The sequence below is a fragment of the Mustelus asterias genome, chromosome 2 (assembly GCF_964213995.1).
Source record: "Mustelus asterias chromosome 2, sMusAst1.hap1.1, whole genome shotgun sequence".
Taxonomy (NCBI): domain Eukaryota; kingdom Metazoa; phylum Chordata; class Chondrichthyes; order Carcharhiniformes; family Triakidae; genus Mustelus; species Mustelus asterias.
In genome coordinates this window covers 83,047,115-83,065,027 of record NC_135802.1, presented here as the reverse complement: position 1 = coordinate 83,065,027, position 17,913 = coordinate 83,047,115, and positions in this window count along the sequence as shown.

The window sequence follows — 17,913 nt, the reverse complement described above, 5'->3', positions numbered from 1 at the left end:
TACCCGCTAATCCCTCTAACCTACACATCTCAGGACACTAAGGGGCAATTTTAGCATAGCCAATCAACATAACCCACACATCTTTGGACTGTGGGAGGAAACCGGAGCACCCGGAGGAAACCCACGCAGACACGAGGAGAATGTGCAAACTCCACACAGACAGTGACCCAAGCCGGGAATCGAACCCAGGTCTCTGGAGCTGTGAAGCAGCAGTGCTAACCACTGTGCTACCGTGCCGCCCCGGCACGGTATCTTGGGGTCCATATCTTGGGGTCCATATCCACAGATCTCTGAAGGTTGCCACTCAAGTGGATAGAGCTGTGAAGAAGGCCTATAGTGTGTTAGCTTTTATTAACAGGGGGTTGGAGTTTAAGAGCCGTGGGGTTATGCTGCAACTGTACAGGACCTTGGTGAGACCACATTTGGAATATTGTGTGCAGTTCTGGTCACCTCACTATAAGGAGGATGTGGAAGCGCTGGAAAGAGTGCAAAGGAGATTTACCAGGATGCTGCCTGGTTTGGAGGGTAGGTCTTATGAGGAAAGGTTGAGGGAGCTAGGGTTGTTCTCTCTGGAGTGGAGGAGGTTGAGGGGTGACTTAATAGAGGTTTATAAAATGACGAAGGGGATAGATAGAGTGAACATTCAAAGACTATTTCCTCGGGTGAATGGAGCTATTACAAGGGGGCATAACTATAGGGTTCATGGTGGGAGATATAGGAAGGATATCAGAGGTAGGTTCTTTACTCAGAGAGTGGTTGGGGTGTGGAATGAACTGCCTGTAGTGATAGTGGAGTCAGACGCTTTAGGAACATTTAAGCGGTTATTGGATAGGCACATGGAGCACACCAAGATGATAGGGAGTGGGATAGCTTGATCTTGGTTTCAGATAAAGCTCGGCACAACATCATGGGCCGAAGGACCTGTTCTGTGCTGTACTGTTCTATGTTCTATGTTCTATGTCAATCCTTGCACTTAACTCATCTGTTTTACCTGTAGTACTGGCATTAAAGTAGAGACAATCCAGCCTTGCCTTACTCCCTTGAAACTAAATACAACTACTTCCCCTGATTTAATTGTTTTACTGTGCCCCTATTCTGCTAACAGTCTGTGTCCCTTACCCCTGCTGAATTAGTTTAAACTCCTCCCAGCACCCCACAGCACTAGTAAACCTGCCTGCAAGGATGCTGGTCTTCTACTTTTAGTGTTGTCCCTCTTATACTTTGCAATTGGATGGAGAAGGGCTGTAATGTGACATTATTAAGCCATTTTACTCCATCAGATAATACTGAAACACCTGCACCAGCATCTGGCTTAAATTCTGTGGGGTGACAGTCAACTTCTAATGTAATGCTCCAGAAATTATTGTTCTGATTCATGAACTTCTCCTAAGAAGGTTATTTTTTTTGTGGCTCTTCTATTTCTTGGATTTTATTTAGATTTGGTGTTAGTTCTTTCTTCCTATGCACTGTGGGAAGTTTGGATCTGCCAGCTATTTTAACATATCCTAACTTCCCACAGTTGTGGAACTCAGCTTCATTTGCTGGGCATTCTTCTTGCTTATGTAGGTTTTCCCCATCACACCAAAAGTATCTCAGGATGGTGATTTGCATGCTTTCTCCTGATTTCACAAGCTTTTGCTTCACTGTGCTTCCTGTTTTCTGCTGACACATTGAATGGCTTCACTCATTTTTTTCCAAGTGCATCACCTTCCCCACTAACAACAGCTCTGTTTAGCTTCCTAAGCTGGGTCAGTCACTATTTGTACTGCCTTTATGAGAGTTTTATCCTCCCTTATTGGCAAAAGATCTGATAGGTTTTCACCTAAGACCCCAATGACTATACAATCAGATATCAATTCAACTCTGAGGATCCCATAGTCGCAATTCTCCATAAGTCTGTACAGGTCATTTATAAATGAGTCCATGGATTCACCCAGCTTTTGCCTCCTCTTATTAAATTTTGCTTGCTTATTGATCAAATAATTTCAAACATTTAAGAATGAATTGAATGACCAGAGAAATTCTTTATGTGAGCTCGAAGCATCATCAATCCCATCTCTTGCAATAGCATCATTTGGCATATCCCCTTCTGCATAAACTAAAGCACTTGCCAGATCCTTTGTTCCTTCTTATGCAAACTTGAAGCTGTTCTGTACCTGGAGAATCTAATTGTCCCAGTTTGAGCTTGTTTCAAGCCTTCAGTGCTTCAGAATGGTTCTGGAAGTGGCAATGTCGACTTTATGCCTACCCTAAGCTCTGGATCTGTTGCTGTGTCAGACATTTGGCTTTTAGATTGTGATCTGTACTCACTGCTGACTGGACTCCAGGTTTGTGTGCTGCTTGTGTCTGCATTACGCTCTGTTCTCAGGCATATCTTCAATCTTTTTACTTCTTGTCCTTTTTCTAAGGATATATAAGTCTTTCAGATCTGCAGTCTTCTCTTAGAGATTTTCTGGGTCATTACAAAGAACAAAGAACAAAGAAAATTACAGCACAGGAATAGGCCCTTCGGCCCTCCAAACCTGCACCGACCATGCTGCCCGACTGAACTAAAACCCCCTACCCTTCCGGGGACCATATCCCTCTATTACTATTCTATTCATGTATTTGTCAAGACGCTCCTTAGAAGTCACTACCGTATTCGCTTCCACTACCTCCCCGGCAACGAGTTCCAGGCACCCACTACTCTCTGTGTAAAAACTCTGCCTCGTACATCTCGTTTAAACATTGCCCCTCGCACCTTAAACCTATGCCCCCTAGTAATTGCCTCTTCCACCCTGGGAAAAAGCTTCTGACCATCCATTCTGTCCATGCCTCTCATAATCTTGTAGACTTCTATCAGGTCGCCCCTCAACCTCTGTCGTTCCAGTGAGAACAAACAAAGTTTCTCCAACCTCTCCTCATAGCTAATGCCCTCCATACCAGGCAACATCCTGGTAAATTTTTTCTGTACCCTCTCCAAAGCCTCCACATCTTTCTGGTAGTGTGGCGACCAGAATTGAACACTATATTCTAAGTGCGGCCTAACTAAGGTTCTATAAAGCTGCAACATGACTTGCCAATTTTTAAACTCAATGCCCCGGCCAATGAAGGCAAGCATGCCATATGCCTTCTTGACTATCTTCTCCACCTGCATTGCCACTTTCAGTGACCTGTGTACCTGTACACCCAAATCCCTTTGCCTATCAATACTCTTAAGGGTTCTGTCATTTACTGTATATTTCCTATCTGTATTAGACCTTCCAAAATGCATTATCTCACATTTGTCCCGATTAAACTCCATTTGCCATCTCTCCGCCCAAGTCTCCAACTGATCTATATCCTGCTGTATCCTCTGATGGTCCTCATTGCTATCCGCAAATCCATTACACTTTGTCTGCTGCCCTCATACTTTGTCTTGGGTTTTGGGTCTAGATGGGGTTTCTTTAGGGTTTGCCTGTTACCATCAGAATGTTACCGTAGATTGCTGTTCATAAATAAACATTCTTGGCCTGACATTTTTGGATAGGAATGTGGTGGTGGGGGGGAATCATCCCGCACCATCCGAAGCATCAGTAGGAAACAGAGCCCCGTTGGCTCCTACAGCCTCCTGTCATTTTACGCTCTAACACGTGTTGATTGGCATAAGGTAGAACTTCCTCCCCCACTCAGGAGGAACTTCCTCCTTGGAGATCTGCTGGCCAATCGGATTGACTGGCAGCTCCCTAATCCCTCCAGGAACATTGCTGCAGTGGCCAGAAGAGTCACTGCATGGGTCATCTGGAGCCAGAGTTCCAGCAACCGGAGAAAAGAGTCAGTGTCAGGGGGTCAGGAGGGGAGGGTAGGGAAGGCTTGGGGGGGGGGGGGGTGGGGGGGGGGATTGGAATCTCAGGGATCGGCCATGAGTTGGGATGGTCTGGAGGGCACTGGGTCTTAAGTGGAGGACACTCCCACACCCCACCTTCCTGGCCAAGATCTAACTCTCTTCGTTCCCCCCTCCTCCCACCCCCAGCTTTCATTCTTCAGCCTGCCTAAAAATTGAGACAGGATGGGAAAAGCCATTAATTGGCTACTTTGGTTCTTTAATTGGAGCAAGGGCAGACTTCTTATCCAAGGCCCTGCATAAAATTGCTGTGAGGCTGAGGTGGATGGGAACTTGGAGGGAAGCTTGCCCGTGAAATTTCATGCTCCCTCCTCCCACCTCTGAACCCAATGAGTGAGAGGTGGGTAGCAGAAAGTTCTGGCCCTTGTGTATTTGCAGATGTATGGACATCTCAATATTCTTCATGAGGTCGTGTTTCTGCTTCCCACCAGATCTGTCTCTCAGCCATGTGACATTGCATCACAGTCACATCATTAGTTATATCTGACGCTCTCGATTTTAACCCTTTACAAACAGTATTCACTTTGTGGCTTGGACGTTGTAACAAGCATTGTTTGCAAAAGAAAATCATTTAACATCTCTAGCCATTCAACAATGAAACCTGAAAATGTACATTTCCCCATGAGCATATTTGTATTCATACATTGGGAGTATGCTTCATGCATATTTATAACTCCAACTAATGTTTTCTGTTTTGTTTGCATAAGTAAATAATGGGCAAATTATCAAATGCTTTCAAAAGAAAATTTCTGATGAATGTGATATGGATGTAAGCTCAAATCGTTGTCTTAGGTGTGAAATTAGTATGCTTCCAATCACTTACCTGCACTAATATTTGTGCTGTTCAGCTCAAATTGCTTTGCAACATTTTTTTCTCCCATTACTCTTCATTAACTGGGTATGTGTGCTGTTGGACATTTGTACAGGAAGAGTTTGTTTTCTGAAGCATAAATAAAATGTGATTCATTGTTGGTTTGAAAACAACAAAGTGTTTCAAACAATCAGCAATTCCTCGACTGCTGGTCACCGTTAGTACTGAAATATCAGGGAGCTTGCTTAGCAGCATAGCTTTCTCATCATGGGTCCTAACAAAGAACCACTAACCTGAAACATTAACCCGAGCATCCTCTCTCCACAGATGCTGCCTGACTTGCTGAGCACTTGCAGCATATCCGTCTTTATTTCACAATTTTAGCATCTGCAGTATTTTGTCTTTGCTTTTATGTTTCTAAACTTGTCCTTTTTAACCTGTGTTTCATTCCAAGTTGGAGAAATGGAAAGGGAGTAGGCTGTCTCTCCTGAGAGTTAAAGATCCTGGATGAAAATAAGTTGTTTGGTTTAAATATAATTCACAGGAAGCATCAAAAACCCAAAATCATTCATAGATTCAATACATTTGTCATCAGGTTGTTCACTGCACAGAGTGAATAGTTGACAGTGTGGAAACGGGAAAAGTCCCATTGGTGCAGTAGGGGGTGCTCTTCCCCATTGTATGGTCAAATGTGTTTTTCAACAGTTCCAGAAGTGGTTTCACATTTTGGTGTAGTCTTGACAGGATGAAAATTTATGCAGGCAGCTAATATATACCAATCATACCCCAAGAATATAAATTGTATAAAATAAAGTAATTACACAGGGGATCATGATAGTGTTCAAATGTTACATGGAGTACAGCAGAAGTTAATTGAACCATGGATGAGACAGGACTGTGACATTGGAGACCAGTAAGAAGTCTCACAACACCAGGTTAAAGTCCAACAGGTTTATTTAGTATCCTGAGCTTTTGGAGCGCTGCTCCTTCATCAGGTGAGTGTTCCCCAGTCCAACGCCAGCATCTCCACATCATTGGAGTCCAGGAGAGTCTTCAAAGGAAAAGTATGGTACGATGGGAGGGACAGGGACAGATAGAAAAGATTTGAGGGTGGAGAAAGCAGGTAGGTGAGGGTCAGAGGCTTGTGTGGAAGAAATGCAGAGAGGGTGAGCTGGTAATGCTAAGACCATAATATGTCGGAACACAGGTAGGCCTTTCAGCCCATCAAGTCTGCTCTGCTATTCAATGAGATTATGACTGATTTGAAATGACAATCCTCAACCCCACTTTCCTGCCTTATCCTCATAACCCTTGGTTACTTTACTGATTAAAAATCTGTCTATCTCAGCCTTGAACATATCTAACTACCCAGCCTCTACAGCCTTCTGCAGTACAGAATTCCACAGATTCATTACCCTCAGAGAGCATAAATTCCTCATCATCTCTGTGTTAAGTGGGCGACCCCTTACTCTGAGATTATCCCCTATGATCCTAGACTCTTGCACAAGGGAAAACAACCTCTCAGCATCTACCCTGTCATGCCCCCTGAGAATCCTCTATGTCTCAGTAAAAACATGTCTCATTCTTCTAAACCCCAATTAGTCTACTCAACCGCTTCTCTTAAGAAAAACCCACCCGGGATCAACCTAGTGAAGCTTCTCTGGACTGGAGGGAAGGCACTGTACAGTCAGAGGTTATAGGTGGAAGCAATAGATGAAAGTTAAGACTGAGGGAGAATATATTAGATTGGTGGAGAATGAAAGATTAGACTGGGAAACAGGGTTGAGTTGAAATATATGACCGAGTAGTTAAGAGATCAAAGAATGGGATCGGGGTGATAAGGGAAGAGATGGGGATGGGGGGGAGAGGTATTGGGAAAGATCAGCTGAGCAAAGGAGGTTGGGAAAAAGAGCAGGATCTTGGAAAAGATAGAGCAGGGGAAAAAAATTCTTAATCGGAGGATTATTTATTCTATGGTTACATTAGTAATTCCATGTTTCTGTTATGTATTGTAGTAAATCTCCACACTAATGTTTATATTGTCGCTTTTTGTAATTCTCTTTTCTTTTATCCTGAAAGGATAATCGACAGAGTGTTTTACTACACACATGGGCGGTGGGGGGAGGGGTGTTGGTCAGGGAGTGGGGGTATTTCCAATTAGTATGATTGTGAAAGAGTGAAATGTTCAGCCACAGGTGATCTATAGTGTGCAGCTACACACTATAGATAGTTTCACCCTACACAGTCGCCTCCCACCCTGGCCTTTTCAGATTGGATTACAGATCCTTTAATATTCACAGGGTTAATATCCACAGGGTTCTGAAGACTGTGGAGAAACAGGGTTCTGAAGACTGTGGAGGAACAGAGAGATCTTGGGGTTCATATCCACAGATCTCTAAAGGTTGCCACTCAAGTGGATAGAGCTGTGAAGGAGGCCTATAGTGTGTTAGCTTTTATTAACAGAGGGTTGGAGTTTAAGAGCCGTGGGGTTATGCTGCAACTGTACAGGACCTTGGTGAGACCACATTTGGAGTATTGTGTGCAGTTCTGGTCACCTCACTATAGGAAGGATGTGGAAGCGCTGGAAAGAGTGCAGAGGAGATTTACCAGGATGCTGCCTGGTTTGGAGGGTAGGTCTTATGAGGAAAGGTTGCGGGAGCTAGGGCTGTTCTCTCTGGAGCGGAGGAGGCTGAGGGGAGACTTAATAGAGGTTTATAAAATGATGAAGGGGATAGATAGAGTGAAATTTCAAAGACTATTTCCTCGGGTGGATGGAGCTATTACAAGGGGGCATAACTATAGGGTTCGTGGTGGGAGATACAGGAAGGATATCAGAGGTAGGTTCTTTACGCAGAGAGTGGTTGGGGTGTGGAATGGACTGCCTGCAGTGATAGTGGAGTCAGACACTTTAGGAACATTTAAGCGGTTATTGGATAGGCACATGGAGCACACCAGGATGATAGGGAGTGGGATAGCTTGATCTTGGTTTCAGATAAAGCTCGGCACAACATCGTGGGCCGAAGGGCCTGTTCTGTGCTGTACTGTTCTATGTTCTATATTCTATTCGTGATGGCATTTGGAAGCTTTATTTTAATGGAACAACAGACCACTGAAGCTCCACCCAATGGGGTGGTAGTGGAGTTTGAAGTGGGAGTTGTGGACAGTCCATCAGTGGCTGAGTACAAGCTCGCAGTGGGATAGCTTGACAGCGACATAAGGTGAGCGAGCAAAGTCCTGTTCTGAAGGAAGTGTCACACAAAATTACTCTTCAAACAAGCAGCGGTGAGTGGGAAGCTAAAGAAGAGTCAGGCCTGAGATTGCAGGGAAAAAGAAACTCATGCTTTGCAGCAGATAATAGGGTAGAGATCCAATCAGGGCAGATATTGTAACAGGTATTTTTTAGATTAAAAGTGTCTCACTGATAATCAGAGTAAATTAGGCCATGATTGTGCAACCTGATCACTAGATCCCCATAGTGGTCGCTTTTCAAAACATAATTTATCCACCATTTTGTTTCTCGGTAACTCATGTCTAATGTCCAACTTAAGGGTAAACATTTTTTAAATAAAAGAAACACATATTTTGCAATAACGTGATTACGCTTATTCACTGATTTGCCTTCTTTGTTTCAATAACTTACCTTTCTTTTACATTAAGGTATTAGTTTTCTAAAAGCTTGTGTATGGACTTGACATTTTCACCCTATGTTATGAATCTGAGTTGAATTTAGCTTGTGCAGCCTCACTTTCATTCACTTCTGGAGTATCCTTCGCTTTTAGCACTTTCTATAAGGTCTCTGTTCAAATAATTTTTAAAATGGTGCAAGTTTTGAATTTTATAGAAGATTTTATACCTAAATTTATAGAAAAGAGAAGCTGTGGAGGTAAAGAGAGAGAGAGAGACTCAGGGCAGGATTTTCCAAGCGCACTCGCCCCAGGGCCAGAGATTCAGCTCGAGGTTAACGGACCTATAAATATTCCACTGTATGTTCTGTCCCACCTGCTGCAATTCCCACGGCGGGTGTGACAGGAAAATTCCACCCTCAAAGTCATCAGTAAAACTGTGTTTCTATAATTTCCAGATGCAACATCATGGAGGATTAATTCATTAAAAGAAATATAAATAAGCAATACCTAATAATTACTTGGAAGAGACGAAAATCAACATGGTCGACAGATTCCTTCTATAGAAATCGAAAACATTGCTTCACAGCATCATCAAATAGGGGGCCAATTAGCTCGGTGGGATAAATGGCAGAAGTTTTGTTCAGAATAACACCAAGAACATGGGTTTGATACCCCTTCTGACTGAGGTAGACTTGAGTCCTGTCTCCTCGCCCTACCCCCCGAGAGTGGAAGACAACGGCAAATCACCACTAAAAAAAAGTAATGAAAACGGCTCAGGATGAAGCTTCAGCAGACAATGAGTCAAAGACCTGCCCTTGGGCACAGCACACATGGCTGAATCACCAAATAGCCAAAGCTGATCAAAGCAGCTTTATTTTCCCAAAGTGAAACAGATAATGCTGGAAATCTGATTAGGTAATATATCTGTGGAGAGATAAACAGAGTTGACAGGCCAGGGTCTTTCTGCCCCTTTACCAAATGGTTTTGGAGGTGGGCTGGGGTAAAATTAGGAGCAGAATATATTGCCATAAGGAGGGGAAATTTCAGGTGCCAGGGCTTTGGGACAGTGCCACCTGGCTGCTGGTGCTTGGGTGCATTGAGGAGGGGGTAAAAAGGGCGTGGATGGTTGGGGGAAAGTATCTAAGAGAGTGACCCTTAAGACCAATGTAATACCTGCCCTTTAACCAATCAAAGAATTTTGTTCCTCCAAATACAAGCCTCTGGAATCGGTTGGGTTCCAATTGATGTAGATACACTGGGGGACACAGGAACCCGATCCCTTGTGCTCTCTGCATGAGGCTACTCACTCCCTTGCACACATACTTCTGTCTCACCATCTCACATTGAAGGGACCACCAAGCTGCCCTGGCCAGATATTCCTCTTCCATGAGCTTCAGGAAGGCTGCACTGGTCTGGCTCCTTTCTTTGCCATTGTGGTCTCTCTTTATCTGCAGACACAAAGGGCCTGATTTTACCATTGCATTGTGCCCGTTTTCGGGTGTGAAAACTTGATAAAGTCGGGTGTGAGGCGAATAGCGCGATCCACGCCCGCCTCCGCGCTGGTTCCCCCTTTACCAAGGCCTGAAAATGGCCGTGTTTGGAATCGCACCCAAAATGGGTGCCACAGCCATTTAAATGCATTTGCATGCATTTAAATTGACTTAATGGGCTGCACGCCCAACTTTACCGGCACTTCCCCCTTTACCACCGTGTTCACCCATCCAGAAATAGACATACTCCATAGAAGTCCAATTGGGGAGCTCCAGTTAGTGAGGAGGTAAGGGCCGAGCGTCCGACGACTCTCTACATGAGATTGGTGGGGGAGGGGAAGGTGGGTCGGCTGCCATGCTCCTTGAAATCGGTGGGGGGAACGAGGGTCCACTGCCACTCTGCCTGAGATCAGTGGAGGGGAGGAAGGGGCTCGTGATCAGTCTGGGTGGCGGGTGGTGGGGGGATAGGGGGGTCAGTAATGTTGTGGGGATGGGGCCAGGGGAGGCATTATCCGGTCCGGGAGCGATGTGGCAGGTTATCTTTTCTTCTGCGCGTGCGCAGTTGGAGGCGCCGATCGGAGCTGCAGGATTTCGGGTGCGTTAACCTCCACCCACAGGCTTCTGCAGCACGATTCGGAATCGCTGATATTTTTTCAGGCAGAGTGCGTATAGGGGTGCCTGAGAACGGGTCTAAAAGTCAGATCTGAAACACTCCCAGTTTCAAGACCGCCCAGCACTTAGAATCAAAATGGTAAAATAGGACCCAAAGGAGAGGAATGTTGTCCCACAATAACAGTCACAATTCCCAAGCTGGGGACAGGCTACTTGTCCATCTTTGGGACAATCAAATTCATCCAGCATTCAGCCATTCTGAAGTGACTTTGTGAGGGTCAGTACTGCTAGGATCGCTGTATGTATTCCTTCCATAGAAGAGGCCGCAACCTCACTCTATTGGCACTGACATGGTGGGATGTCCTACCCCCAACAACCACACCCTCATACTTAATCAATTTCTGACCCCTTGTGGGACACTCACCCTTGCGAAGTGGAGAAGATCACTGATCCACTTGTGGCACAGCAGACAGCTTCTCCAAAAAACTCCCAGGACTGCTGACATCCTCTATGACTTTCATCCAAGCTTACTTGGTGAGGTGGAGAGGTCTCATTCTCCTGCAATCCATCCAGGGGGTTGTCACTGGACCCTGAGACCACACAGGATCTTCCTCTGGCATGGCAAGCGCCTCTCCCGACTGGCCTTCACAATTCCTGCTTCACTGGCTTCTTGGCCTTCTCCTACTGGCAGGCCCGGACCGCTGGCTGCATCTTCAGGGACGGTTCCAGTTAGGAAAGACTCCTAGTCAGGAAAGGCTTCGGCTGTGTCCTGACCACATCCCGGAATGATCAACTTCTTCTGCCTGCTGGCACTTGTTTGCCTGGCTGACGTGTGATAGTGAGGATCGATCAGAGTTTGTACCAGGAATGCCAGTACCAGCTGCTGCCCCCAGCCACAGCTCCTTGAATCTACTCATAAATTTCCTGGCATAATTTATCAGGTCGATAATCTTTCTTCAGAACTGGGATAGGTTAGAAGTGTAATAGATTTAAATGAACAGTGGGGAATGCAGGAAACAGAACAAAAAGAAAGGTCTGTGTGAAAGACAGAAAAGATTAAAGGGACCAGTAAAGGAAAAATAAATCCATCTGCGAGAAGATGTAAATGGCAGAATGATGAACAGCTGCTGTCCGAAGTAAAAAAATACTGAGAGCAAAACTAAAACCAGCAAAGAAAAGAAAAAGGGAGCACAGATTGCAGTCTGAAATTGTAGTCAGTGTGGATTCCAAAAGGTTGTCAGCTGCCTCACTGAAAGATGAGGTTCTGTTCCTCAAACTTACACTGAGTTTCAATGGAACACTGCAGGAGGCTGAGAACAAGGTGGGGAATTGAAGCAACAGGCTACAGGAGGTTTGGGGTCACATTTCCAGACTGAACAGAGGTGTTCTGTAAAATGGTCAAATCTTTCTTTGGTCTCCCTGTGGTAGAAGAGACTGCATTGTGAGCAGTAAATTCATTAGACCAGAAGTACAAGTAAGCCATTGCTTCACCTGGAAGGAGAGTATGAGATCTTGGATGGTGAGGAGACAGAGAAGGTAAAAGGGCAGGTGTTACACCTTTCGCGCTTGTACAAAAAAACGCCATGGGAAGGGGATAGATTGTTGGAGGCAATTGAAGAGTGAACCAGGATATGGCCGAATGAATGGTCCCTTTGGAATGCTGAAATGGCAGAGAGAGAAGGATTTCTTTGTGGTGGCATCATGCTGGATGTGACAGAAATGGCAGGAGGTGATCCATTGAATCCAGAGACTGGGAGAGAGAAGGTGAAGACAAAGGCAATTTACTTCATCATGATTATGAGAGGGAGGAGAAGAGGTGAGGGTGAAAGTGCAGGACATGGGTGAGAGCCCTGTTAACAGCAGAGAACATTTTCTATGTGGATATTTACTCACAGTTACAGATATGTGGGCCAGAATTTTAGAGGCCATTTTGACACGTGTGGGTGCTGGAGGGTGTGAAATAGGGCACCATGATAATGGCACTGTGCTCTCTGTCTTCTTGCCTCTGCTCCACCCCACTGCAATTTTATCCACAGTGAGAGAGACGCTGGGATTTTACTTGCAGGTGAAGGGACACACGCCAAGTATCCATGCTGGCAGATGAAACCTGACAAATGGTGACTGGACAGAGAGAGGGTACCTCCTTTCCAGGCACCCTGTGTGTATCAGAGCATCCCTGCCTTCTCCCCCATGCTAATTCTTCCAATCTTCTTCCAAGGGTAGGTAACGCCACCTCCTCCATGATTATCCTCAACACCGTGCCCCACAAGGCTGTGTCCTCAGTCCCTTACTATACTTGTTATACACCTATTACTCTGTAGCCAAATGTTGCTCTAACTCCATTTTCAAGTTTGTTGATGCCACCAATGTAGTGGGTCAAATCTCAAACAAAGACGAGACGGATTACAAGAGATAGAGAACCTGGTGAAATGGTGCGATGACAATAATCTCTCCCTCAATGTCAGTAAAATGAAAGAGATAGTCATTGACTTCAGGAAGCGTGGTGCCCCTATCTACATCAACGGTGATGAAGTGGGCATGGTTGAGAGCTTCAAGCTTCTAGATGTTCAGATGACCAACAATTTGTCCTGCTCCCTTCACACTGATGCTATAGTTAAGAAAGCCCGCCAACACCGACGATGGGTCATCCAGACTCAAAACGTTGGCTCTATTCTCTCTCCACAGACGCTGTCAGGCCTGCTGAGATTTTCCAACACTTTCTGTTTTTGTTATTGATCATACTGTTAAGTTTCCACTGACATTGTCAGGTACTGTTTACTGTTCTATGGGATCCTTACTTGTGAGGGCTGTTTGTAATGAGTATTTTGGATGACTTTTTTTGTAACCTCTGTTAATCATTCCTTTCGGTAAGATTGTACTAAGGAATCATACTGAATCTTATATATGGATAATGCATCTGTGTTTAATTTAATCCTCAGCTAGTGGATATTTAGTGTGGAGGATGTGATTGAAATAACTTACCACAAATTAATTTAGATATTGCTTTACCTGTTAGTTCTAGAGAAAACAGTCTGAGGGTTCGGGATAGACCATTTAGGACGGCGGTGAGGAGACATTTCTTCACCCAAAGAGTGGTGAACCTGTGGAATTCCAAAATGCCAAAACATTGAATGTTTTCAAGAGGTGGCTGGATATAGCAGTTGGGGTGAATGGGATCAAAGGTTGTGGAGAAAAAGCAGGAATAGGCTATTGGGTTGGACGATCAGCTATGATTGTAATGAATGGCAGAGCGGGCTCAAAGGGCCAAATGACCTTCTCCTGCTCCTATCTTCTATGTTTCTATGTGTTTAAAATAATTTCACATTGGATTAAGTATCGGCTGCATGGGACCAAATGTGAGCGCAGGTCTGATGCCTACATTAGAGGTACTTCAGATGATTTAATTAGATCAATTCAGAACTCAACTGGTTCATAAATCCATGAGCAGAGAAGTATGAATGCTTCAATTATCTAACAGATAGATAATTGGGCAAGATTTGAGTCTAGTCAAGGGAAACCCAGGAGTGAGGAAAAACCTCAACTTGTGAAAGTATTGCCATATATAAAATTCCTGTCAGGAACTATCAAGAAATGAATAATCAATCATTAGCTACACAAACAATTAAAAAGAGCTAAGTAGAAATGAAATGATTCCCTCTGAATCGGCATTATACGTATTTTGTAACTAGTTCACTCATGTTAAAGATAATTCATGATAGAAACGACAACGCTGTTAAAATGTTAGATATAAGCATAATGTTGAAAGGCATGATAGAGAATTTTAGAGGTATAGAAAGACTTTAAAGGTCATTTCCTTTAGAGTGTTTGGAGAGTTTGAATGAAACCAAAAATAATCAGTGAATCGTGACTGGAGCATTAATGATGATATTTATTGAGAATCTGCGGTTCTTATGCTAAACTTTCAAGTACAAAACTTGGTTTCTTGTTCTTTTGAAGGACAGATATAAATCTTTATTTGGATTATTAGCTCAATCTTCAGCTGTTTGTGATTCTCTTCTTCCCCATTAGAGATATATTTTATACTAATGGCTGTGTCACATAACTGACAGAAGATAGAATGCTTATTCCTGCCTTTCTCCACATTGTCATTCCTCCGTATAAAATGGCAGGTGGCTTTCAAACAAAGATGAATTTGGTGGTTGGATTGGTTCGATTCATTATTACTTCCACATTAATAATATATTTCCATGAACTGAGCTGTAAAGGCAAACATCTAATTGCAAACTGGGTTTCTTTAAAGGTCCTAGTTTCAGACTGATGCTATAGAATTCAATGTGAATCCAATAGACACAAACAATTCCTGTGTCATCTTCCATTACATAAAGCCCAGCTAACAGTAATGCTGCACTTGTCAGTTATACATGAGTATAAATACCAAACTGTGTGTGATTTCCTCTTGGAATTGGTCTAGTATCTACAACAGAAGCTTTTGTTTGTACAGCGCTTGTAATGCCGGAATGAAACATAGAGAGATAGTTCAGGTTTTTAAAAATCCTTTCATGGAATGTAAGTGTGGCTGACTATTTGTTGCCCATTCTGAATTATCCTGGAGAAGGTGGTGGTGAGCTGCCACCTTGAATCACTGCAGTTTTTCTGGTGCAGGTACACCCACAGTGTTGCTGGGAAGGGAGTTCCCGGAGATTGATCTCACAACAGTGAAGAAGCCACAATATAATTCCAGGTCAGGATGGTGTGTGGCTTGGAGAGGAACTTGCATGTGGTGATGTTCCTTTGCACCTGCTGCCCTTGTCCTTTGAGGTGATAGTGGTTGTAGGTTTGGAAGATGCTGTCAACGGAGCCTTGATGAGCTACTGCAATGCATCTTTCTATATGTTACACGTTAGATGAACATTAAGCTGCGCTATAGAGGATGTCGGAGAGTTGGACAAAGCGACTGTAAACATGATCAATTTTAGAGAGGTTTTTAAATGTAGAGAGGGTTGTAGCAACAGTAAAGAATTTAGGGAGTTCCAGACAGCATGGAGGGAGCTGAGAATATGGAACGAAATTTGGAAGGAGAAAGAGTTAATGTTAGGCTTAAGGTTCAGGATTCCAGAATCAAATTTGATATGACACAAGTTGAGGCAGAGGCCTGGAGGCAGAATTATCCCCATGTTTACAAAACCTTATCTACCAATCCCTCTTTCAGCCCAGCAACTCTGCAAGAAATGTGCATTGCTCCAAACCTGGACTCTTCTTTTTTTCCTCCATTGGCACAAAAGCCTTCAACTGTCTGTTCCCAAAGGGTGTGGCGCGCCACACTGGTGCGGCGAGAGAGGTTGGCGGGAAGATTCAAGGACAATCAAAGAAACATTTAAACATTCATGTATAGAAACCTGTAGAAGTTTCCACATTTCATGCCATCTCTCTTTGTGTTAAGACTAAACACCAGTGTGGCGCGCCACACCTTTTGGGAACCACTGGAGGGTGACTGTGTGGAGTTTGCATGTTTTCCCCATGTTTGCATGGGTTTCCTCTGGGTGCTCCAGTTTCCTCCGACAGTCCAAAGATGTTAGGGTAGGTTGTTTGACCATGCTAAATTGCCCCTTGGTGTTCAATGATGTATAGGTTAGGGGGATTAGTTGGGTAAATTCTTCAGGTTACACGGTCATCCAGACTCAAAATGATAGTTCTATTCTCTCTCCACAGATGCTGTCAGACCTGCTGAGATTTTCCAGCTTTTTCTGTTTTTGTTTCCGATTCCAGCATCTGCAATAATTTGCTTTTATCTGAGAGAAGACAGCAGTTTGACAGTGGCAACAACACATCTTCGTACTTTCCTTCAGTAAGAACACTTCTTTTCAAACTGAGCGGATAATGTAGAATCAATTTATATCTTTGAACAAAGACACACATAGTTTTCATGTGAGCTTTGGAAGTTTCATGATCGGCAATATCTTCCAACATTTCTCCAGTTAGAGTACCCATTGATGAATGCTTGCTTCTCTTTACTAGGGTCAGGGAATAATTTGTAAGCGTAACATTAGACTGCTTTAGAGGTTTCCAAAAAAATCAACCAACTTCTAATTTCTGTCATTCTATTTCTCTTCACTCTCATAAAATGAGACTTATAAAGACTTCTAACCTGATTTCAGCCTCCAACATCAAACGCTTTTCTCAAATTTTCGATGTAACTCATGTTTTCTGGTTTATTTAGTATGGTTTAATCTATCATACCCAGTGGAACAGATTTTGTCATAATGCAATGTCTTCGCGATAGGTTTCTTCCCTCACTTCAACAGAAGAATCAACAATATCTTGTCGTTCTGTTGTCATTTCATATTCTGCTTCTTGGTCAACTTTTTCAGGCAATGTGGAATCTCCAGAAATTGACAAGCCTAAGTCATTAGATAATTCATCCATACTTTTGGATGAGGATTAATGTGCGGTTTGTGCACTGCTCAATACTTCAAACTTTTTAAAGTAAAATTACAAACTGTATTTTTGCCTCGCTTCGTCCTCTTGCCTCACCTTCAGTTTTCTGCATTTTTGACTGCCAGATTGATAATCGTTGGGAGGAATTTTACCATTTGGAGTCTAAGGGCCGGATCTGGGCGTAATGCAGATCCAAGCCCAGAATCCTCTTTGCAGCACGCCCACACGCTTTTTGCCGGCTCTGGTCCGATCCGGTGGGCGGGGCTTAGCGCTACCGGAACAATTGGCGCTCTGAACTGCGCATGCGCAGTTCGAAAAAAAATCCGAAGCAGCGCGCCCGGGCGCGAAAGAAAAAAACAGCAGAGAGAGCAGAGAGGCGGGGAGGTTGGGGGGGCGGATGGACTTGGGAGAATCTTGCAAACTGAAAATAGTGTAGCATCTTCTTTGTGCTGCCTAATTATCTACGAGAAAGGTAATTAAACTACAGTGTCCTAGTGAGCAATTAATGACCTGTATAATATTTGGGAAAATATTTCAAAATATGGATGGGGGGATATATATTTTGAAATATTTTCCCAAATATTTGACTGTCGGGTTTTTAGTTCCTGCGATTATAATTTTGACATTATCTTCCAAAGGGAATTCCTCTAATTCTGTGCAATGTTCAGATGAAAACAAGCTAACAGAAAGGATCTAAGGCTGCTCCAGAGGCAGATTAGCTGCACCCAACGTTGCCCATGCAAATCACATTCATAAGTAGGGGCACATCTGCCATGGAATGTGAGAGAAGAGTTGCCAATACAAACTTCTTTTCACTATGGTTGATTTCCCAGATTTAGTAATCTCCTTGAATCTTATTTCCAACCAAGTTCCACCACGGGGACAATTCCCCCAAGTTCACCACATGACTCTGAACATTTGAGATCTGGCTCATGGCTACGGGGACATCAACAATCCAGTTACAGATCACAAATGTATTATACAGGTCACTGATTGCTCATTAGGACACTGTAGTTTAATTATCTTTCCCATAGATAATTAGGCAGCACAAAGAAGATGAGACATTATTTTCAGTTTGCAAGATTCTCCCAAGTCCATCCTCTCCGCCCCCCCAAC